The sequence below is a fragment of the Pseudopipra pipra genome, chromosome 5, assembly GCF_036250125.1.
Source record: "Pseudopipra pipra isolate bDixPip1 chromosome 5, bDixPip1.hap1, whole genome shotgun sequence".
Lineage (NCBI taxonomy): Eukaryota > Metazoa > Chordata > Aves > Passeriformes > Pipridae > Pseudopipra > Pseudopipra pipra.
Window position 1 is genome coordinate 42,330,579 of NC_087553.1, and position 23,993 is coordinate 42,354,571.

The window sequence follows — 23,993 nt, forward strand, 5'->3', positions numbered from 1 at the left end:
ACACCTTCTTTTCCACATTAAATAAACTTCTCTTACTTAGTGTTTGTTCACCATATTTGGCTGAACAGCCTCTCCTCTCCCTTCTCTATTGAAAGGGCTGGGGATTTCTCTCCCAAGAAAAATTTTCAGACCTAGTCAAAACCTAGGTAGAATCATTGTATCATTACAATTTACAGGAAGCTCTACTGCTGAAAATTATTTTGTGTTTTAATCATCATAAGTAGACTTAATTTTGAATGAATGACAACATAAAACTTAAGGAATTATTTTCCTTAATTATCTGCATCTGTTTCCTAGTTGGTGATAATTGTTGGTTCTTGCAGAGCTTTTCAACTAAATAACCCCATAAACCTTTCTATGGTGAAATCTTAAGGATTTTTTTAATCCTTAGTGTAATATCATCCCAGTAAAAATATTTCAGAAAACATTTTATAAATGTTTGTTCTACAGTCCCACAACTTGACATTGTATTATATGTATCATAGTTTTTGCTTTAGCTTGATCATCTGCTCTCTTTCTGTTTCAAAGCTGCTTGGTAGTTGTAACTGAAACAGTTTGTCCATAGCTCAAGACCACTCTTGAGACCAAATTCTACTCTCCATACATATATGGTTCCATTCATTACATGGATAGATCATGTTTTCAGCAAAATACTTGCTTAAAGCAGCTACACTGATGAAATTACTGGAGTTTCTCTTGAGAAACAAGTCCTAAATAATTCTTGACACTTTAAAACATTCTATACAAAACTCTCTATGGAGCCTATACATTTAATTTTTTATTTTTAAGCTGAACAGTTCAGGATGCCGTATCAAGGACAAAAGTGCAAGATGGTAAAGTGATCTTCTATTTTGTTAGCATATTCCTAGTGGTGGAAATGTCTTGAAATGTAATAATTGCTTCATTTCCTCCACAATGGATTAATTTAATTTTTTTTTAATTGTGGGTATTAAAACTAAAATAAACAGTAGTGAATTCCAGTGTACACACAGTCAGACAGACCAACGTTGTAAATCCTGGATTGGGCTAGTTCTTGAATGTAGTGTTTGTATGAGTGACAGCTATCTAATTCTCTTGAGGAAAAACTAAATCCTTCTGATTTTGGGTCAATTAATTCTGTCTATGAACCTAGATGGAGGATGAAATTAATTAAATGCATCATGAAAACTCTTTCTCCTAAGCCTCAACAATAGTTGGACCACGCAATTACTTCACTTTGAGCTGTTGTGGTGGTGATGTCGGTATCTGTTGATCCTGCTGTGCACATGTAATGAAGGTCTTTACTCAAACTTCACACATACTCAACCACTGGAGTTTTTTCAGACTCAGCGGGTTTTATTCCAAGAGATGCTCTGTTCAGCAGACAGCAGGGATGTGTTTTTAGGGTGGCACCCAGACGGTGCTAGTTATCCCATCTGTCTGTACACGTTCATGGGGGAAAGCATAGTGGTCCTGCAGGATGGTAAAAAGCCACCATGAGAAAAATGGGTGATGTCTTCCCTCTCCTTGTTGACCCACTCCAAACAGTGGGAATTGTAGGTGCAGAGATGCTCTTCCAGCACTGTCTGGAGGAGGAAGCTGGACCAGCAGGTCCTGGTGACTCCCAGAACCAGTTATGCTGGGCCTCCTGCTCTGTCTCTGTGCAGATTTATCACCGCCTGACACCCCTCCCAGAATAGCACTGAAAAAAGAGATTCATTTGCTCACATGCCACACATATCACACCAAACCTGGAGAAAGGAGATTGGTGGAGTAGGTAGGATGTCATCCCAAAAAGGTTTTAGTCACCCCAATGTTTCTTTCTGATAGTCATTTTTATGTGTTGGAATGATGTGAGATCATGACGGGAAACAGCAATGTTTGTACATTACGTTAATAAAAATGTTCTGAGATAAAGCAGCTCTGGCTTGTTCCTGGTGTTTCTCATATATCTTGTGTATATTATTTATTTGTATATAGCATAGGCTGAGGAATTTTCTAGGTTTCTTTCTTGGAATATGAAGCAAGATCAGGAAAGTGCCATTTACTTTTTTATTACTGACTCAATGTAACAGAAAATGTAAAAAAAAACTACTTCACACCCTCTACCTTAGGATTAACATTGTTGGGCAGGTGAGGGAAACAGGGGGATCTGCTGCTCTGCATTAGTAATGTAGGAATTATGATTTTACAAGCAGTGCCAATTTATAATGAATTTTCTATAATTTCATTATTATCATTGGTCATAATCAAAGAAAATGCTTCATTGAGCACAACTATTTTAACTGAAGCTTTCAGGGCTGTGTTTTATGCAGTCTGAATATGATTTAAAATGAAGTAAGGCAACATTTCTAAAATGAAAGATAGAAGAAATCTTCATGGAAAAGCAAAGAATCAAACACATTTGCTCACTGGAAAAAAAAAAAGATAAAATTACAGAAACTTTTATCTGATATTCTATTGCTAAAGATGATACTGCCTTTGCTAGTCCCATCTCCTCAGGCCTTTGTAATGCCTCAGAATACAGCAGCTAAAAAAGGATAGATGGAGCTGGATAAACTAAATGGAAGACCAGAATCTCATAAAAGAACTAAATGTTCTCCAGACACAGTTGTGAAATTTCTGTGCTTATATGTGTAACAGACAGCAGGCTCCAGAACTTCTGAAAAGTGCCTGGGAGAAACCTTAACTGTCTTCACCACTTAGTACAGTGACCTAATCAGTTGTTTGTCAAATTGCTGTTTACATTTCAAGTTGATATTAAACTTCAACTTGAAAGTATGATTGAAGCATATAGAAACTTCTGGTGAAAGAGTGCAGCAGCCAGAGCATCTTTGTGCAACTGGGAGCCAAACCTCAGTCCAGAAGGCTTGAGTCAGTCTGTGACAGCTTCAGAAAAGGCCTCACCATGCAAAGACCTTAATTTTTCTAAATACCCTTGACTGTGAATGAATTCATAGCTATAAAGCTTTACTTTAGAAAACTTAGTAAAATTACTGTAAATGCTCAGCATTGGTCCAATCTTAGTCCTCCATTTTCTGAGTTCTCCCACTGATTTCAAGCTCCACAGAGCAGTTTTGGACAGCCTAGACCCAGAAAGATAATATTGCCTTCTTTATAAGGTCCTGCACTATCTGCCAACCTTCTTGATAAAAAGGTTATGACACCTTAAATCTGGGATTCTCCTTTGAAACAGGAAATGGAGACTAGTGGGTTGAGTTTTTCCAGCACTTATCTGCTTCAGCTTTGTTCTCCATGCCCTATTTCCAGTATGGACTTAGTTGAATCACCAGCACTGCACAGTGCATGCACAACATGAAAGGGGCTCTGAGCTGGGGAGTCCCTGCTCCTGCAGTGCTGCGTTTGTCACGATTCTTGGCTGTCTCCCTCCTATGAGAGCCAAGCTGCTGCTTCCACAACCAAGCACTAAACACGGACACAGCTCTGGCTGTGTGGTGATCCTATTATTCCAGATCATCTTTCTCTATCCTGAGTAGACATGCCCTACCCTTTGGCTTGTTGGGGACTTCTGTACACTGCATACAGAGCAGAGAGTCTCCAGGCTCATGTAGAGATATATTTGAATGATAAATGCAGTAGCAGAGCTCTGCTCTCAAGGAACCTGGTCTGCACAACTGTTTAAAGGAAAGCAATACATTTTGGTAATGTCAAATGTCATATGTCATTTTAAAAGAATTTAACAAGCAGTTTGTGGATACACCAAATTTGCCAAAAGCACTTGCTAGCTCTGACTAAAATTGTAATGGCTGGAATATTCACAGATCGTTAAATCAACTCATGCGCTTGTAACCATCACTTTTCAGAAGAAGATATTAATGAGCATAATAAACTCTTAATTTCCACTAACAGTTCAGTAGGTCAATAGATTGTACTTTTGTTGCTTAGCTGGTAGGGGCATAGAGTATAATTCAGGAATAGTAAAGTAGATGAATAGTGGCTGTGCCTCTTTCTCATACATGGGAAAGTTATTTGTTGTTGAAATGACTTTTTTCCAAAACATTGTATTATTCAACCTCAAAATATCAACCACATTAATTATCTGGAGACATTGAAGGGCTTCACATTCTTTGGATTACTACCCAACATGACTTAAAAAAGAATAGTTTACTGGTATTCTGTGGTGTAAACATTTTGATTGGTAAGTCATGTAGATTTCAAAATTGAACTGGTTACTGGTTACAATTCTTGTTTCTCTCCTGAAAAATCCTGTAATACTAACTGTATGCTGGCTAATCGTAAGGAATTCAGTGGGATAGAGGACTTCCTGGAATGTTGCTGGAGGATGATCTCGAGTGGCAAGAGTGAAATATGATGTGATTTATAGTCAAACACCAAGTTTCAGTTTTTGGTACTGCCTGGTTTATAGGCAGACTTGAGTGACTTACCACTGTGGACAGTGCGAATGACTACAAGATCTGCAGCAAAATAGGAATTTGAATCAGAACTAGGATCTAACACAGATGTTATTGCTTTCAAGAACAGGGATGTTGTACAGAAATTAGCAACTATTTGCCTAAAACTGTGATCTTGGTCTGGTCCAACCTTTATTCCTCATGTGGTAAGATCTAGGATATTACTAAGGTAAGAGTTTTCATGGTTCAGACACATACCCCAAAGTGGGACAGAGAGCATCAGCCAGGTACATTTTATTAACTTAAAACTATTTAGGATAATTTCACTCTTCAAAAGATAAATTCTGCAGTGCTTAAGTAAGGCAGAAATTAAAATCCTCAGCAATATTGTTTTCTGAAGTTCACATACTTCCCTGCCCATTCTGCTTGGTCAAAAGACTTCTTTTCTGCTTTAGGCAAGAATAAATTTGTGTTTACCATGCATATATATGTACCAATATGCTTTTGAATGTCTGGGATCAAACAAAACAACAACAGCTTATCATCCCCTTCTCAGTGCATAAGAAAAGGCTATGTAGACACGTAGACAGAGCCTAAAATAACCCAAAAGCGCTTTTTTTTTTCCCTTGAAAATTATGTATTACTCAAAGGTCTTCTTAGTGTACTCCACAGAAAGTCAGCAAACTACAAATCTTGGTTTATCTGGCTGTACATAACCCTGATATACTCACTTCTCTTTATTTGCCGAACATATTGGCAAGAATCTCTGTGTCAACATTTATCAATAAAATTGGCTTCTGTGAAAAGCAGCTGGTCCAGTTTCCCCCCTCTTTAGGCATCTGAATCATTCAAACTGCTATTAAAGAGGACTTAAAGTACTCCTTGCTGTTTGATTTTATTAAATAAATAAATGAATGCACACATTAAAAATGCTATAAAGGCTTCACTTTTCTCTTCTGCAATACAAATAATTCAGGATTTATCTATACTCTGGGTTTTTTAAATAAAGGAAAGGTAGGTCTTTGAGGTAGTTATTTTCTTTGCTATTTTATTACTATCTTGAGTATTACTCTGCAATACCAAGGCTTTTACAAAATTTTCCAAAGGCTTTTTCTACCTCATCTGTGCTAGTTACCAGCTCTCCCTCATCCTTATGGGCTCACCATCCTATAAGAATTTCTTTAGTTTGTTTGTTTCTGTTTGTCTGGATTTTTTCCTTTTCCTCTCCTCTCCTCTCCTCTCTGAACCTCTCCTCTCTGAACCTCTCCTTCCCAAACCTTCCCTTCCCTCCTCACTTCCCTTTCCTTTTCCCTTCCCTTCCCTTCCCTTTCCTTTTCCCTGTCCTTTGATTTGCTTTGCTTTGCTTTTCCCTAACCTCTTATCTGCTTCCTTTACATTCTCATAATTTCATGGAAGATTCCATTTTACTCTATTTCCAGTATTTTCTCATGAAATTTTGGAATTTATATATTTTGATGCTGAGTTGCAAAACAGAAGGAACCTTATTCCTGTTTCATTCACCAAGATGAAATCTTTAGTAATAATACTTTACATTATTGCCTTACTTCTTCTTATCTTTTGAGTCTTTACTGTTTTCTCCCGGCCACTTTTAGACACCTGTAAATACCTTAAGTAGAATAAGAAGTTACTATAGGTTATAGTAGGTTAATTCCCAGCTGAATAGTGCTACATATAGCAATGATTAATTAAATCCTCTCACTCTCTTAAGGTTGTGGTTGATTTATTTTCTAAGATGCTGGAGAAACAGCGGATACTGATCCTGGTATGTGAGTCATGTAGCTAACAAACACAGCCCTTATGTTCAAAATCTGATGGATATTGAAGTCCACCTTTATGGCTTCATTCAAATTCTCTTCCTTTTCCCTTCCTGTTTCCAATATTTACTATGACCACCCAAAAATGTTAAGAGGGTTGGCCTTGTGTGTGGGTACATGTAGAGGTTATTGTTAGTGTTCCTTTCAGGGTTACCTTTGATACAAACATACCTGCTATCAGTATCTAACTGCTCACCTTTTACAAGAAAGGGCAAATGACAAAGCAATGAAAACGAAAATGAACCTTTCCTACTGACAGGTCCCAGAATCAATGTATGAGTTGTTCGTGTGTCGTCTTTGGGTATTTTCCATCACTGATCTGAAAATTGTTTTATTATAATAAGATACTGCTGTATTTATCTTGCTATTATTTATTACTGTTTTCATTTTAAAATCCTCCTTCTTTCTGTCAGGGTTTCTTTAATTTATAGAAATAAATATATGTTGGCTGACTTGCTGCACTGGCTTTTCTGCTCTCTGGGTAGACTTCTCTACTGTTAGTCAGCAAGGAGGGTTATAGGTTGCTGAATACTGGCACCTATGAGTGTGTTGGTACTCAAACCCTTAAATAAAATATCCTTTATCCCTTTGAAAGATAAGAGATATTTAATATACAAGGCAGTTTTTTGGTCAATCGCAAATACTGATACTACTATTTGGTCCTCATTTATCGAGTGAAAAGGAATGTTTCACTCTTCTTTACTGTGTTTCAGCCTTCCTTACTATTTTTCTTGCAGTGCCAGCCTGGGTTAACTTGAGGGAACCTGTCTGAATATTCATAATAGATTCACTTTTCAAAACCCTTGCTTAGAGACATAAGTCACCTGAATTATTAACCCAGCAGCACAAGATGAAGACAGATATTTCTAAAAGGGTATGTCTATTAATATAATGGGGAAACAAAGGAATGAATTATAAGGAGCAATAAAAAATAGTAAAATGTAATCATTATGTGTCCATCTATTTGAGTCATGTGCATGTCTCAACTGGGAGAGGAATGCATGCCATTCTGTACTCTTTCCTTCAGATACCTTGGTTTACAAAAAACTCATTCTTTTTGAGCTGACTTTGGAGTTTCTGAAGTGCTCCATGAAACTTAGCAAAATCCCAAACTTGACTATTATTACTGAGACAATGTGACATTGAAACAAGCCACATAGAAAGCTTCAGTTAGAGCTGGAGAAAGCAGGGGCATTCAGGAGAGAATTTCCATTTCCATTTTGCTAGACACAGAGAGACAGAAAGCAAATTGGAATGTGTTTGTAGAGAAAGTAACAGCCAAGATCAGCTGGGAATGCCCAGTGCTTGTGCAGATGGAAATAGAAACTGGGAGATGATACAGCTGGTGAAGAACTGTCTTGCCACTTAGAAGTTAGGATTTTTTTCTTCTCTTCTTTGGGAGAAGCAACACTTTCTTTCTCAGAAATTGCAAGGACAAGGACACAGCAGCAAGACCTCCTGGAGTCTTAAAAATGACAGTTTATATGTCTTAGCTGCAAGATTTTTGTTTAAATTCATTGGTAATTTTGGGGTATGAGAGGAGATTTTTCCCTGAGATTAGGCAAATAGGTCTCATTTTATGTTTTGTTCTTACAAAACTCATTCTGTAACTGGTGGTCTAGCTTGTTCCCCAATATCACATGGGAAAATTTTGCATGTCAAAACACCCATAAATGCATTTCAATATGTCAGTTTTGGCCCCAGATAGCACTACCCACAGGGATGAACAATTAGCTGCCAGCAGCTAGTACTCAGGGATGTAAAGGCTCTGAAGTGCTCTGCTGGGAAGTGTTCCTGCTATCCTACAGCAGCAATGCCCCTTCCAGGCCCTGTGCCTGTGGAGAGGAGGTCAGCCATACCCTCTGGAGCCTCATCACCTTGACCCCACAGAAGACTTTGCTGTGATGGAGGCCTCGGAGGCAGCCTCAGAGGCCTCAGAGGAGCTGCAGCCACCCTGGGAGTGAGGTCTGCATTTACAAATGCTGCTGGGACTGTATGGCTGGTTTTGCCTACTGGAGGTTGCTGTTTCAGGTCAGATGTCTGCACGCAAGACTGAATAACCTCTGGGGTATACTGCTTTCCTAGACTAAATGCCACTCATGTTTGTTTGACTAATAAATGAGGCATGTGTGTACTACATGTACTAAAATTCACAAAGCATGCCTCTTTGAGTGTCAGGTCTCTGTGTCTTCTTTTTTTTTAAAATGTTTATTAGCAATTTAAACATTAACAAACACCAAACAGATTTATGACTAGTCCTCAAAGAGAAGTTGACTACCAAATCAACCCTTCTGAAGGTAATTTAACTGCCAAAATCTCTCCCATACTTCTCTTCTGAGGATACTCTAAGATACACTAAGTTAATGGTGGAAAACTTAAGTAGACTTAATTAACAAGGGGAATTTTATTTTTGCCATTTACCCATTTAATAGAGGCTCTTATCAACAGGAGACACATAAGAAGCTCAGGTGTATAATCTCGGTCAGCTTTTATTTCTGTATTACGGACAATATACGTGAGAAAATCCTCTAGGATTCTACATCTGCTCTAATCTTTATGGTATTGCCTTGTCAAAGAGACACTGGCAGCTCTGTGCTGTCTAGAATACATCCCAAGTGACTAAAAGCAGTTTGAAGATGAGCAGTGTCATAGGATCAGATATATTCTTACTGTGTAGGAAAGATACTAGAGCTATTGCACAACTTGGAAGAAAATGGTATCAGTTGTACTCCAGAGTCCCTTAGGAAATTTTTTTGACCAAGCGACTGCCCTCACACTGCTGCCTTTCCTCTGCTACTCCATCTGGTTAGTCTGCAAGGCACACAAGTAACAGGACTGCTGCTTGGCATCTCTCAGAGCAATATTTTCACAGCATGGCATGCAGTGAGCTCCTCATATTTTGAGAGTGTGTGTGAGCTATGTTGGTATGAAAGGCTGCAGCACTTGCTATAACTGCCAAGAGGAGAGTTGATACTTTGTTAGTAACAGTAATGAAGTTACTTTAGTCTTTACTGAAGTCTTGAAAGGGCATAATTCTCGTCCTAGTGCCCTTGCAACCATTTGTTATTCCCTGGCTAAGGAACATCCCTGACTGCCTTTGAACCCCTGATCTCTCCCACTTTTCCTGCAAAGAGAAGCCTGTGAAGTCCTGAGCTGACCAGAGCAGTGGGCTGGGACATGCTCCCACATGTTGTCCCCTAGTCAGGTGACTGCCTTGCAGATCCTCATGCTTGCCATGCCACTCACTGCCCCCGGCTGGTCAAGCTTCTCCATGAGAGCAGCCAGCCCTGTGCCATCACCACTCAGGTGGCACAAATTCCTCCTGTCACCACAGCTCCAGCCTCACTTTCCCACCATTTACCTCTGCCTCACAGAAGTCTCCTCACCACTGTGCCTTGCTGCCTGCCCACAGCAACACTTCCAAACCTGCTGGCTCTTCCCAACCTCCTTAATCCGATGGCTTAGTCATTGGTACATATGTGCTTTCCTGAGGAACAAATATATTTGCTGCTTAGGCAAAGAGATGGAGCAATGGGCTCACTTCCAAAACAGTCTGTCTGGAGGCTCCTTAGCCATGCCTGGGGGAGAGGCATGGGACAGAGATGAGGCAGGAGCAGAGGAGTGGAGGATGGGTGGGGGCTGCTGGCAGGGGTAGAGAGAATAAAGGGGTCTGATGAAGAGGCAGGGAAGTAGAGAGGGGCTGAGGGAAAAGGAGGTGTCCTTTGAGGCCACATGGGAGGTTGCTGAAGGCAAGCTGCCCGTGGCTGCCCCTGATCTATCCGGCTGCAGTGGCGATGGGGACCATGAACTAAGCTGCCATCGAGGCCCCTTTGTGGGCTAGGCTGGACTGAAAGTGTCTGTCTACATTGAGGTGGTGGTGGGTGCTTGATTTTGGTAACGCGTATGGCTTTGTGACTGTGGATATGTGCTACTGCTTTCTGGGGTGACAAGAGACACCCTAGCTGGAGCAATGTCCCCCACTTTTGGCATACAGAACCCAGCACTTCCTTTCTTCCCTGCCTACTATGTTGTCCTCTTGGAGCCACCATGCTCCTCTCCACAGCCATGAGGGTGTTTCTGGCTGCTGCTGCTGCTACCTCTGATGTGTCCTGGGTGGGGTGACAACTGGGGGGTTGTTCTGCAAAGCACAGCCTGATGCTATTTTACTTGGTAGTGTGGAAGTGTTCACGCATACACCACCAATATTTAGGTGGAATGTGCATACAAGATGTAGTTGGCTGTTCAGAGATGTTAGAAGTGTCCAGTACTTGCCCTGTGGCAGGTCAAAGGTGCTCTGACTGGCTTCCAGACAGTGATTTAGATATTATCTACAACTCAGAAAACTCTTTTATCGTATAAACTGTCCAGGGGCTGGTCTGAGATCTCTAGATCATGGAGAATTGGATAAAGAACTCTTAGCTACTAGTAGATGACTGGCATAGAGACATGAGGAGAGGATAACAATCTGATTGTCACAGGGAACTGGGGAGCTTTGGAGCTGAGCCAGGACCCTGCTTCTCAAAGGAGTGAGCATACCAAGCATTTCACTTAACTTCTGCTGAGACCTGGCTGCAGACCTGGACTCCTGAGCAAGGTGAGTTGTCTGGTTTTAGATGGCATTTCTTGAGGAGTCATCTTCCCAAGCTGAAAGAAGTAGAGCTGGCAAATCAAGGAGAGAGCTTGAGGCAGATTTTCCAAGGACCTGTCCTGCTCTCCTAAGCATGTTGCTTGGGCAAATGCCATTGTTTGTCTCAAAGCTGTGCAGGGGAACTGCTCCTACTTGAAATTCAATTCCTGGACCTTGATGGTAAACCATTAAACAGTATGGGAGACCAGGGAATAGAGACATCATTGTGTTTTCATTTTGAGACCAACTAATGAATAATGTCGCTACAGTTCCTGTGCTGCTGTTTCTCCTAATAGCCTACTGATTTAATAATGTTAATGGCCTTCTACCTAAAATAGGGTTTACTGCAACTAAAGTCAGTTTCCGGTCAAGATGTATAGGCTATATTTTGGCCACCATACGAAAATTAATTGTGGTTGCCTTCAAATTTCTTCTTAAAAGGCTTGTTCATACTTTGCTTTTACAGATGAATTGCATCTTCTCAGAATAATACAGGAAAGGGTACAGTTACAGCAACATGTTTTGAATGTTAATGGCTTAAAAATAGAGGATCACAATTCCTTCAAAGTATTTTACAATTTTGACTGTACTTGTGAAACATCAATGCTATGTAAAAGAAGCAAAAGAGGTATTCCTATGCCTTGATTGTAGGTCAAAAATACACCAATATATTTTGCTACTTTGTTTAACTTTCTGCTCGCAACAATTAGTCTGGTAATGTAAGGTTCCTCAGTCAGCTTGCAATGCATGCTGACGATGTATTTCAATCACAATATAAGCACTTGGAATATGTTTATAAATTAACTTTGCACCAAATTGTCAAGCTTCCTGCAATTGTGTACAGTAAAACCAAAATCCTAGTAGTACTGGGTTTCATATGCACAGAAATTACTTTACTGGAGGATTCTACTGAGGCACAGCATAAGATTCAATACACAAAGTTAAAAACAATTTAAATTTCAATTCTGTGTGAACTGAAACATCTTATGTTAAATGACTTTACTCTCCTTCCCTCAATATGTATATTTAGTACCATCACAATTTTATCCTGGATTAATTGATTTTTGGTGATAGAAAATATTACATTTGTTTAATTATGCTTTGGGAACTATCTCTGGTTTTTGGAGTAAGGCAAATGGCTCAACATGGCCCTTTGTGCTGTTTGCTTTCTGTTTTTCCCTAGAATCTTCACTTGACAGTACTGTGAAGTGCATATCTAGTAGCATTTTGGTTGTGTCAGCTGGCAGGCTCCTGCTCCAGTACTTTCCTGGCCTAACATTTCTCTCTGCAAAGCTAGAGCTGCCTATAGATAGTTTGTGGACAATGAGATGTGCTGCACTTTCATTTTGCTGTACTAGGCTGTCTGTCCTGCAGGTCTGCCTGGCAGAGGGTCTCTGTAGGAGGCTCTAGCCAATTCTCCAACACAAATAACTTTAACCAGGGTTGGCGTACTCAGCCGATGGAGACTGTAGGGGCAGGGGCTGTTAGGGGTGAGGTGATCAGTGGATGAGGTGAACAGTGGTTGGCCCAAGGAGTTGTGTTAAGTATGGTCATTCTTATTGCAGGTTACTTCATGGGGAAGGTTTGGGTGTGAATAGGAGAACTGATGCCATCACACATACAAGGAATAATTCACAGTGGGTCCAAAACTTCTATACGGACAACTGCACTTTAGGAACTTTTCTGAAACTACTGTGGTAAATGAACCCATTTCTGTTACCAAAAGAATAGCCACTGTTTTAAAGAAACTTGGAAAGTAAAGTTGCAATAACCATGGCAACAAATTCATCTTGACCTAGAGAACACTGTAATGACTGTGGTAGTAGGATAAGAACTGTAGAGAAATATTTTATGTTGGCTCTATGGGCAATTAAATAATTCTGTGCTTCACAAAACACGTAAAGATTTCTTAGACTTACATTTATATTTCAGTTCAACTGTAATGCGCTATGGATTTTTTTAAACAAAAATGTTTGGGTCAATCATTGGTTATTGCAAAGGAATAAACAAGACAGCCCTGTTTTGTATGGTCCGTCACTTAGCTGTGAATTGTTAAATTGAACAGACAAGACTGCTTAGTATAACCCTCACCATCTAGAGGCCTTTTGCAGTCAGCATTTCTATGTTAAAAGTTATGATTATACCTCCTTTATTTGAACCCTGGAATTACAGGTCTAGATTATACAAATTTTACTTCAGAAATGTAGCCATTGACCCCAAGAAGAGTGGATATTGGAATGGGAAGTCTAATGGATTAAAAAAAAAGAAGAAAGCTATTTTTTTTCTAACAGATTTTTAGATAGGATTAGTCCACAGCAGATGCTATCAAACAGCTCAGCACAGAGAGTTGCCAGAGAGGTCCTGGAAGCCTGTTAAAGGTAGCTTCCATATAAGAATTCAGTGCAGGCAAGACAGTCTGGGCTAATTCCAGCAACCAAGATCGTCACAGCACCTTGCAGTGTGTGATTTCCTCCTGGTGATTCCCTGGAAACCAATATTAGAGGGATTATCACTTCAGCCACACAACCACAGTCCAATTCCTGAGTCTTGACAAACGCAACAACTAACAATAGCATTTCCCAGCGATTTCTATATGGGATTCATCTGTCCTAACTCAGGCAGTCAGAGATGGCCCCCTTAAACTGGTCCTCTGCATTCCTCTTCTGTGTGCCCTGGGATCAGCAGCAATTCCTCCACATGGTTACTGGGACCTGTCCCAGTTCCTCATCCCTCTGACACAACTCCCTTCAGTCTGTTCTCGGGCCTAGGTAACCTATTATACCTACAAAGTGATATCACACACAGTTCATGGCAGCATAGGTCAGCAGAAGCTGCACTTCACCCAGACCAAAGGTATTACTTCCACAGAAAAAACAGGGAGGTGATGAATTCTCAGAGAGGACAGGCAGCAGAGATATTTCTTCAGAGTATCTCAGAATTGCAATTCAGCATTATAACTCTTGTGTGTGACAAGGTTGGGCACAGGAGTAGCTGAGTTGAAAAACATGGGCCTTGTCTAGATTCAATTTGCTGGGTGAAACTTTTCAGAATAAAATATGACTGGTTCAATGTCTGTATCTGCACTTGTCTTCTTACATATACTGCTATAAAACTGCAAGTAGTGAAGTGATCTTCTTTCCTTGGATGATGGCACTCTGCTTGGCTTTGTGACCCTGGATATCTTAGGGGTTTTTTTCCATTCAGAGAGTTTGACTCTCGGGAACTCACCTGTCCTCCAGTGTTCTCCATTCTCATCTTCCTTCTGTCCCTCGGTATGAACATAGACAGAGGGATTTCCCAGATGCCTCAGAGAGTGTCCATTTTTTGTTGCACGACTTTGCCTTGGCTGATTTCTCTGGCAGACACGGGACACCCTGTTGCTCTTGTTAACGTCCTCAGGGCACTTGCCACAACCTTGTCCAATTCATAGACCTCTATAGGGAGGTCTCCATTTTCACTGAAGTAGTACAGTAAGTAGAGTCTTAATCACCCAGGAAAAACTTGCATGAAAGATGCTTGCCTTAGGGTCTGAGTAGACCCATTACTCCTAGATGTAGTTGGGAATGCAGGAGGCACTTTCACTCACTGACAGTGCCATGCTGTTACTGGGTTTGATTAAACTGGTGCTGCAATGGTTGAGCCAGGTAATTGGAAAGCAAGTGAAGAGATAGTCAACTGTGGTGAACACTGAAAGAAAGGAGTATGTATGTAGCCTTCAAAATGAGAGCTTCTACTCTGTATCACAATACTGAACTCATAAATATCTTACACTTCATTCATGCCCTGGTTCCAATACTGGTAGTATGTGTGGGAAAACTCTTCTCCCTTGACTCAGCTTCAATATTTCTTGAATGATTCAGGGAGGTGATCAGCACTCTCACAGTTGTGTGAAAGTCTACAGGCTGTTAGATGATTATGCAATGTCATCTATTTTAAAATGGCATTTCTCATACATTTTACAGCAAAGCAGCATTTTTTGCATTTATCTGTTCCAATTCAGACACATTTGTTGGGTATTTTGGGTATTTTTAGCTGCACTAATTCTGATGCTACCTAGGTGATTTAGACACAGTTTGTCAAGTTACTGGATTTGCCCAAAGGGAAAACATTTAAGAAATCCCTTTTGAGAATTCAGTTTTACAACTGACCTAACAATCTACAACTGCTGCTCTTGCTACCATAAGTAGGAGATCCTTAAGATCCTTAAGATATAAGTAGGCTAGAAGGGTTGGGGAGGGTGAAGTTGCCCCTTTTGATGGCAGATTGTTTCAAAACAGGTTACAGTTTCATCATTTCCCTAAACTTCAATGTACAGATGAGAAGGCGGCAGACTTACCTTCTTTGGCTTTGTTTATCCTATTATTCACAGTCAAAGCATTAGAGGATTTCTTTGGCCCTGTGCGTTATAGACATAATAATAATGTGCACTACTATTTTCTGTTCTTTTTCTCTTCTGGGACTTCAGGTAGAATTTCATTCTATTGTAATCAGTATGCTAGTTGTAATAGCTTGATAGTCTTCTGCCTTGGTCTGTGTCCCAAGGGTTCTTGTCTGATCAAAATTCTGCATGATATAAGCATTCTTTTATTTGTGTACTATTCATCACACACGATGGAATTCCTGTGTAATCAGGTGCACTAGTTATGTCACTTAATAGACTTTAACCATTCTCTTTTTCCATCTAAGAGCAGCTTTCACTTTTATCTTGCACATGAAAAATCCTATGCTAGTTATTATGGCTATGTGATGAGAACAGACTGTGATAATATGGACTTCATTCTATTTTATGTGTGAAGTAGATTAAAGTCCCCTTTTTTAAATTTATCAACATTTTACCCTTCAGATTTTAAAATTCTGAAATTGCAGCTGAATGGCAAAATAGGGCAGCCAAAACTTCCTGTTTGCAAATGTTTATTTTTGGATTAACAGAGGCAAAAGTACTTAATGCTTGTTTACATTTCTTTCAGAGGGCTTACATGATTACCTTTTTTTAACTTTCTTATAAAAGTTATTCTTGTAAATGTATTTTGTATACTGAGTTTGTATACTCTTAATTTCCCCCCAAACTATGTTTCTGAAAGAAAAACTGACCAGAGTCACAGATAAAGCAGAAAAGGAAAGACAAGTTATATATTAGAATTACAAAAAACTTTATTTGAAGAGGAAAGCATTTATATTTTATAAGCCATGATTAAATTTCTTATGATTCATTTTCAGCCTGAAGCTTTTTAACCAGACTGATGTGAAGTCTGATTGAATGACTTCAGTCTTTCTCCTTATAGGAAAAAGTAGCATCTCTAACAAATGTGTTATGGGTCATCTGGAGACATCCTCCTGTGCCACTACAGAACACCTTCTGTGTTAAACCAGGACTGGTTTCATTGCATTATCCCAAACCCAAATTAAAGCCTTACTATAAGGGCAAAACCCAATTATAAATAAGGTCCATGATTAAATGGGTTGTTAGGTTTGGGAAGGAGAATTAATTTTCTTTTTTTTTTTTCCATGGAGTTCCTGCTAATCTAATTTCAAGCATTTCAATACAACAAGCATTAAGAGAAGTCGTTGGCTCCAGGAGTAGTAATTATCGTATATGAAAAGGGACAATAAATAAAAGCCCAAAACACACCTCTAGGTGAAGAGCATTTTCCTACTAATTTAGTATTTTTCTGCTAATGAAGAACTAAGGGTTTTCTGCACATCTCAATTTTCAGCCTACATGTCTGATTACTCATGGCAATCCCAAGAACCTAACAAACAATAGAAATGGAAATGTCTGTGTTCTGTTTCCAGTCATGCCTCAGTTTAGAGACTGGATGGTTGTTTATAAACCTTGCTTTAAGGATATTCACAGAGGTGCACAGAGTTAAACAACCAAAGTTGTTTCCTATATCCCAAAGTTTTTTTCCTCCTTAGACTGTCACAGTTGTCTGGAAGACTTAAGTGCTGGGCCATACTAAACTTCTCAAACTTTGGAAACCCTTGGCTGTTGGCTCTGTGCAGTGGTGACTAGAGAAGCAGTTCTTGCATATATTGCCAACGGGTACAAATTATTTGCCAAACACTGTAATGGACAGGGCAATCAGCGTGAAGGTTATGAATCAGAGGGAATATCTTCTATATTCAGTCTGAAAGGCAGCCTAGATATGTGCAAGTTGAGTCTGTCCCACTCTGGGTACCATTCTCAACTTCCATGGATGGGGTTCTATGTTATTATGCCATGGCATATTAATCTGGAACTATGCATTTTGCCTGAATTATAGGCTTTTGGGATGATGAATCATGTCTTTTTCTTATCCTGTGTGTCTTCTTTCTCTCACATTAAAAATAGGTACACATTGTCCCTGATACACCTACTTGTCTGACATGCAATGTGACATAGTAACACATTTTTATTATGAGTAGTTCATGTTTTACAGTACATGCACATAATGAGCTGTGCTTTTACTCTGTATTAGTTTTGGCTTTCCAAAATAGAGACTTCTCCAGCTGAGCCCATAACTGATCTAGTATAGTATGATGTGCACTCTTGACAATATATTGAAGAATTTCCATGTTGCAAAGACATTAGTATATGGTGCAACAAGGATTATTTAAGCTTGAGTTCACCTAAATTTCTTTTCATGAGGACATATCAAGGAGAATTAATTGAATGATTCACTGGTAGGCAACTACCAATAAATATTAATAGAAAAATACAACAGTGGCAGAAAGAACAAACAGAACACCCTTTTTAGGAATGTTTCTGAGTGAGAGAATATTTTTCAATAGACAGCCAGCTTTAAATTGATCTCATTCCAAAGCGAAAGACAGTATACACTAGAGCTGCTAGATTAAATTACTAGTCTCAACTTTAATTCACAGTAATGTATTTGTAGTAATATAGCTGGTATATGCATTTACATAACCTAGAATTACAGTGTGATAAAACTTTCTTGGTTTGCTTTAATTAGGAAATTATTAGACTAAAAAGGGAAAAGACTCTGTTCTGTCTGAAACAGTAGGTCTCCTCTCCAAAGGGATATCTCAAAATTCAAGGTCTCACAGGCAGTTACTGGATCCCACCTCTTGCTACAGAGGTCTTTGGCTGTCTATAATAGACTTCTACCTTATCCTCATGGCCACAGTTTACTGAGCTTGTTATGCCTAGGCTGCCAGCCACTATATTAAATCGTAGCTGATGATGTACAGAACCCCTAACCTTGGGACTCAGGGGATGCAGCAATTTTCTTGTTTGTTATGTAGACTTTCTGGCCCAATTATTCCAAGAAAGAACATATATTACAGCTTTTAAACATATTTTGCTAGATTCTAAAAAGGTACCCTGCTTTTCATCTTTACACAGAGGACTCGAGGATATCCTTATGTCAAGGAAGGTATACAGCTCCCTGAAAACTGACTTATGCCTGAGGTACAAAATGTGCTGGAAAGGGGATATGTTTGCTCTAGTGTGGTCAGTTTTCTGTTCATAATGAGGAGCACTAACACAGGGGGAACTCAAAGGTCAGTCCTTTACAGCGCTGTGGCATGTGCCTTAACCGTCCCTGACCTGTCCAGAACATGTGAATGAGAGTTCATGTGATACACCATGGCTCAAGCTTTCACTTTAACATTTCCTCCTTTTTCTGGACCTTAGTTTAGATTTATATCAGAGGCTGTCCTAGATACAGGGGCCAGGACCAGTTTATCACTATATGGGAATAACCAAAACTGTGTATTCTACACCCTCGATGTCATTTCTGATGGACGATTAATAACGGATCCTTTGCAGCACCTGCCCAGGGCACACCTGACACCTCAGGCTACGAGATGGGTGTTAAAGAACTCTGCAAGGAGTGTTTCTTTGCCGTCATCCCTGTGACTCAGCTGTGATAACTCCCCACCGGGGAGGCATTAGCACCTTCACATCCAGCCTGAGGGGTCATCTCTGCTAATGGGCCATACTGGACTGGCATAACAGGCAGCTACAATGACCTAGACCATCAAAGACTCCAAAAATATCCCATGACTCACAGAGTTAAATCACCCATTGTGGAACTCCCCACCCTGGGGGAGGTACCTGAACCTGAGCATATATAAAGTTTGGGGTTTGGGACTTCTGGTACCACTTGTTGGATCCAGAGGAGGACCAGAACTTCAACAGGACTGCCACTGCCACTCTCAACAAGACTGCCATTGCTGCTTCAACAGAAATGCGACCATCACCCACACCAACAGGTTTTCCTTTCCTTTTACTCTGCACCGGGGGGTGCCATATGGCGCTCAGCACACGGGCTAACAAACACTGTTCTGGTCTTGTCCCAGTGTGCTGGGTTATACATCTGTCTTTGGCGGATTAAAACCAGGGTTTTTTTCTGTATCATTGTATCTATTATAATCTTTTTAGTAAGTTGTGACTCTGACTTGTAATCTCTTGAGTTGGGTTTATTTCTCCCGCTGGTTTACTTTCAAACCAGCACAGAGGCGTAGGCGAATTATAGGGGTAGGTACAGATTTGGGAGTAGGTTAAGTGATATTTTTGATCCTGCTACCACCACCTCCTTAATGGTCAGGAATAGTCAGAAAATCACTTAGGGGAGATTAGAAAAGAACATAGCAAAGTAGTTATGCCACTCTAGAAATTGATGGTGTGCTCTTATCTGAATGGCTATGTTATGTTTCTTCTCTTCCATTTCAGAATGCATGATACCATTGGAAAAGTTATAGATGTAGGCCACAAGAGTGTTAAAAGTATGGGATATATTCTGTACAAAGAATGTCCAAATTAACTGGAAAAGAACAATAGGGTAGATGAGCTATTACAAAAGTCTCTGAAATCATGAGTAGCATTAGAAAAACAGTTCTTCAGTGTCTGTTCAGTACAAAAATGAAAGGCATTGAGATAAACTAGTTGGTAGTATGTTCAGTATAAAAGAAAGTCCAAGGTTTGGTTCTTCCAACATAAGCAAGTGGCAGACATGCAGCCACCTTAGGTCTTTTAAGGAGTTCAAATGGCAACTGAACCAAATTCGCGGAAGAACCAGTGACAGCCATTAAACACGTTCATCCCCTCTGGGTCAGTAAAGTCCTTATTCCTCAAACTGCTGGAGGGTGGGAAAATAATTGTAAAGTACAATGGCACACATCTCTTTGGGTGTTGGCAACTGGCAGCGATAGGGCGCAGACTCAGAAAGGCCCTTATTCTGACCAGTAGAGCCATCCTAATGCTAACTTTTTGCAAATGCAGGCTTGTTAAAAGAGGAGACAGAGAAGACCTGGTCCATCAGGGTGCAGGACAAGCCACCGAAATGGAAACTGGCCCTCTGGCTTGGAGAAATTGCTTCCTTGAGGAACCAGCAGAGGCCCTTTGGACATCCAGTGTAGGAAAGATTAATCTGGAATGAAAATGGAAAGATAGATTCCATCTTTCCACTCAATAACGACACATTAAAAAAAATTAAAAAAGGGAAAATAGAGTAAGCTGCCACAAAATATCTCCTTTAAGTAGAATGACTTTGTTCTCTTTATGAGCTTATACAAAATATACAGGACTCCTGTCATGTCAGTATAGTAGGAGTCTCCATAAGCTTCTTATGGAAAGAACAAGTTGTTTCGTGAATATAAGGCCATTTATTGTTATAAGAGACATGAAGAGGACACAGAGCACACATAAGAATGCTCCCTCCTATTCTGCACAGTACTACAGCTACACACACTCCGCATATGAACTATTCAATCTGTTTCTGTTTTTTTTCTTCACAGAATCACAGAATATTCCGAGTTGGAAGGGACCCACAAGGATTATCGAGTCCAACTCTTACGTGAATGGCCTGAAGAGTTATTAAACCCACAGCCTTTGTGTTATTAGCACCCTGCTCTAACCAACTGAGTTAGTCTCAGGGTCATGCGCAGTAAGGAAACAACAATATTGTGTTGCCTTTAATAGTGGGGGCGTTTGCAGTCAGCAAAAGAACCTGGAGAAAAATATTAGTAGGATAAATGGGCAGATCAAGGCAGAAGGATAAGCTATTTTAGTCTATTTTCACAATATGCCTTATAATCTGCACAGATCATTACCTGGGTCCCACAGACTGTTGGTCTGCATGAACTTCTGTTGTGCTTTAACACAGGAGAGTAGAAGCAATGTGTGTGTAAACTCAACAAGACACGTGAATCCACTATGTGTTAGTACTTACACAAAGTAATCAGAAGCCTTTAGGTAGAAAGAGAGATCTGGAGATCATCTGGTCCAATTCACCTGGTCAGGCAGGGTCACCTAGAGGAGATTGCCAAGACTGTGACTAGTCGTGTTTTGAATCCCTTAAAAAATGACAACTCCACAACCTCTCTCTGTAACCTGTTTGATCATGCTTACAGTAAAATTTTTTTTCTTGTGTTCAGAGCACCCCTCAAATTGCAGGTTGTGGTGTCATGTCACGGGTTTCCCTGTGTTTTGTGTGTGTTTTGCTGCAGTGCATTTATTTTGTATCCAGTTGCATAGATGTTTCAAATAGAAACACCTATGACAAAGCTATATTTAGCTTTTGCACGTGTCCTCCTGCAGTAAGTCATCAGGTAACTGCTCTGCTGGCAGACAGGACAGGGAGCAGATGACTGGTGAAAAGGCTTTCTGAGTTTTTATGCCCAGTAGATAACTTACCACCTCATTTCCAAACTTCTCTAGTATCATTCATTTGCCTAAAGATTGAGATATATAGATATATATAATCTTCTCGGTACTAAGTTTCTTTCCCCTAAAAGATTTCAAGTTAATAAGTCATACTTGGTTTTGGTTTCCCTCCCTGTTGAAAACAGGGTACAGAGAAGTGACAACTGTATCAGAATTAAGTATTGATAAAAATGCTTATCCTGCATGCTTAGTTCCCTGTGTTGGCTTGAGAAATTCATCTGTGATGTGCTGGTTTTGTTTCTGACACTGCCAGCTCAGTACAGGCAGGTATCTGGGTAGCTCCATTCCTCTGAAAAGCCAGGTCAAATTCAAGCAGGAATATCTCTCACAATTAAGACAATAATTATTTCTTCCAATAACTGGGTCTCATAATTTTCTCAGCCACGTTTCTGAACTCCCACATCAGCACAATCAGTCTTGGAACAACAACTTTTGAGTCATTCAATACTGGCAAAATTTAGAAAATTCATCTATATTTTATTTTAGATACAAAAATTGTCCTTCATGCCAGAAGCATGGTATCAAATTTACCATCTGCAAAGAGAGTGTTAGGAATATGTATAGACCTTTGGTTTGAAAGTCATGTAGAAGCAAAGTGGGTTTAGTGCCTCAATTATTTCTCAGAAGTTGCAAGCATCCTGTTCTCAAATATTCTGATGCAAATATGAAAATTAATTGCAATCTACTGCAGGGTTTGAAAGGATGGTGCAGGTTTACCGAAGAGTATGAGAGATCTTTCCTTGTTTGTGGTGTCATGAAGTGGAAAGGATGCGTAAAATTCAAACAGGTTTCCTGCATAAGTGAAAGAAAACTAGATATAGTGCAAGGCAGCAGTATAGTACAAGTGCCCAAGATGTTCTATTTTTTTCTTTTTGACATCTGGATAAGCAAGCAGAACCTTCAGGTCTGACAGGCACCAATACTGGACACTGTGTGAACTGAATATTTTAACAAAATTGCAGATGAATGAGGACAGGAATGGTCCAGCATTTCTACAGTTTCTTTCAAAGCTTGTGAAATTTGATTCTATCGTCTTTGATCACATACTTCAGTGCAAAGTACTCCCAAAAGCAGGCGACGAGATGTGCAAGGGGGAAAAGGAGAACACAGTCCTGTTCACTGGACTAGGTTGATTCTGGAGCTCTAGGTGATAACGCTGTGTGTGAAGCCTTGATTTCACCAAAGGAAGTGAGTAAGAGCATGAGAGGCATCAGGAAGAGCTGAACCCTCAGCTCCAACCAAATCAGCTGAAAACTTCTCTTCCATGCCAGTCCTGATGATAAATGGGTAATATTTGCTGCACCCTTAGCTAGCCACTGGCAAAAACACAAGGTGACATGAAGGACTGTCATTGCATCCAGGTCCCAATTGTTTTTCCAAGCCAGAATTCAAGAGTGTTTGAAAGAACATGTGGGTTATTGCTCCTTTTACCATTGTCCTTCCACCCCATGAGAAGTTTCTCTGATAGATCTCCTGGTGCTGTGCACTGTCTGTGGAGAAGCATCACCCAGCTCTTCCCTCTCAGCACGACCTCCAGCCTTTAGAGGGGCTCCTGGGGTTGCAAAAGTTTCCATCTCCGGGTGCATAGGAGCCTTGAAGTTTTGTGAGATGACATTTACTGAGACCCCCAGTGGATTCTTTATGTTCTGTGATTTAAACGTGTCTTGTGCTTGATTTGAAGCTGGGAAATTTTTTCCTCTGGCAATGGCACTAGTCACAGCTTAAGCCCCTTTTTTCTTTGGGACAAGTATGTGAGCCAGACCCTGTGCATGCTATCTCCAAATACACAAGTGATAGATTTAAACTTCTGTTTATCATTTGTTTCCTGGATCCCACCAAACAGTGCAGGAAAATTGTTTATACTGCCTGACAGCAGAACAGGCAGAAGAAGGGAATGGGTGATTTAGCCAGGAGCTATAGGCCAGGGAAAGACAAGGAGGGAGACATTAATTTTTCCAGTATATATTAATAGCGGAAAACTGAAGGTTACCTCATTTCTGATGGTAGGGGAGAAATGAAGACTATTTTAGTGGAAGAAAATGTAAGAATTGTTATGTGTCAAACTATCTGCATTCAGTAACAAATCATTATGGTATTATTAACATGAAATTTTGCTTAAAATCTTCTAAGTCATGCATGTAAGTGTTAATAGTCTAGAAACTGCAAGTGCATTTCCTCAGGAACCTGTGTTGGGATTGCTCATATAGAACTGGAAGACGACCAGGAATACTGGTAAAGGAATTAAAATATTACTAAGTGCTTATCTGTGAAGTCATTTGGATAACGAATGGATCTGCCTCCCATTACTGTGGCAGTTATCAATCTTCACAACAAAGCATTTGGGTGTCAGTGAATCTGTTGAAATTGACTGAAAGAAGAAACTTGTGTAAGAATTTTGGACCTTGCAAGCTTTGGCTTTGCTATATTTATTAATGGTGAAAGGGGCTTCTAAACACAAAGAACATATTTGATCTTAGTTCTTCTCTACCTAGAGCACTGACAAATACTTA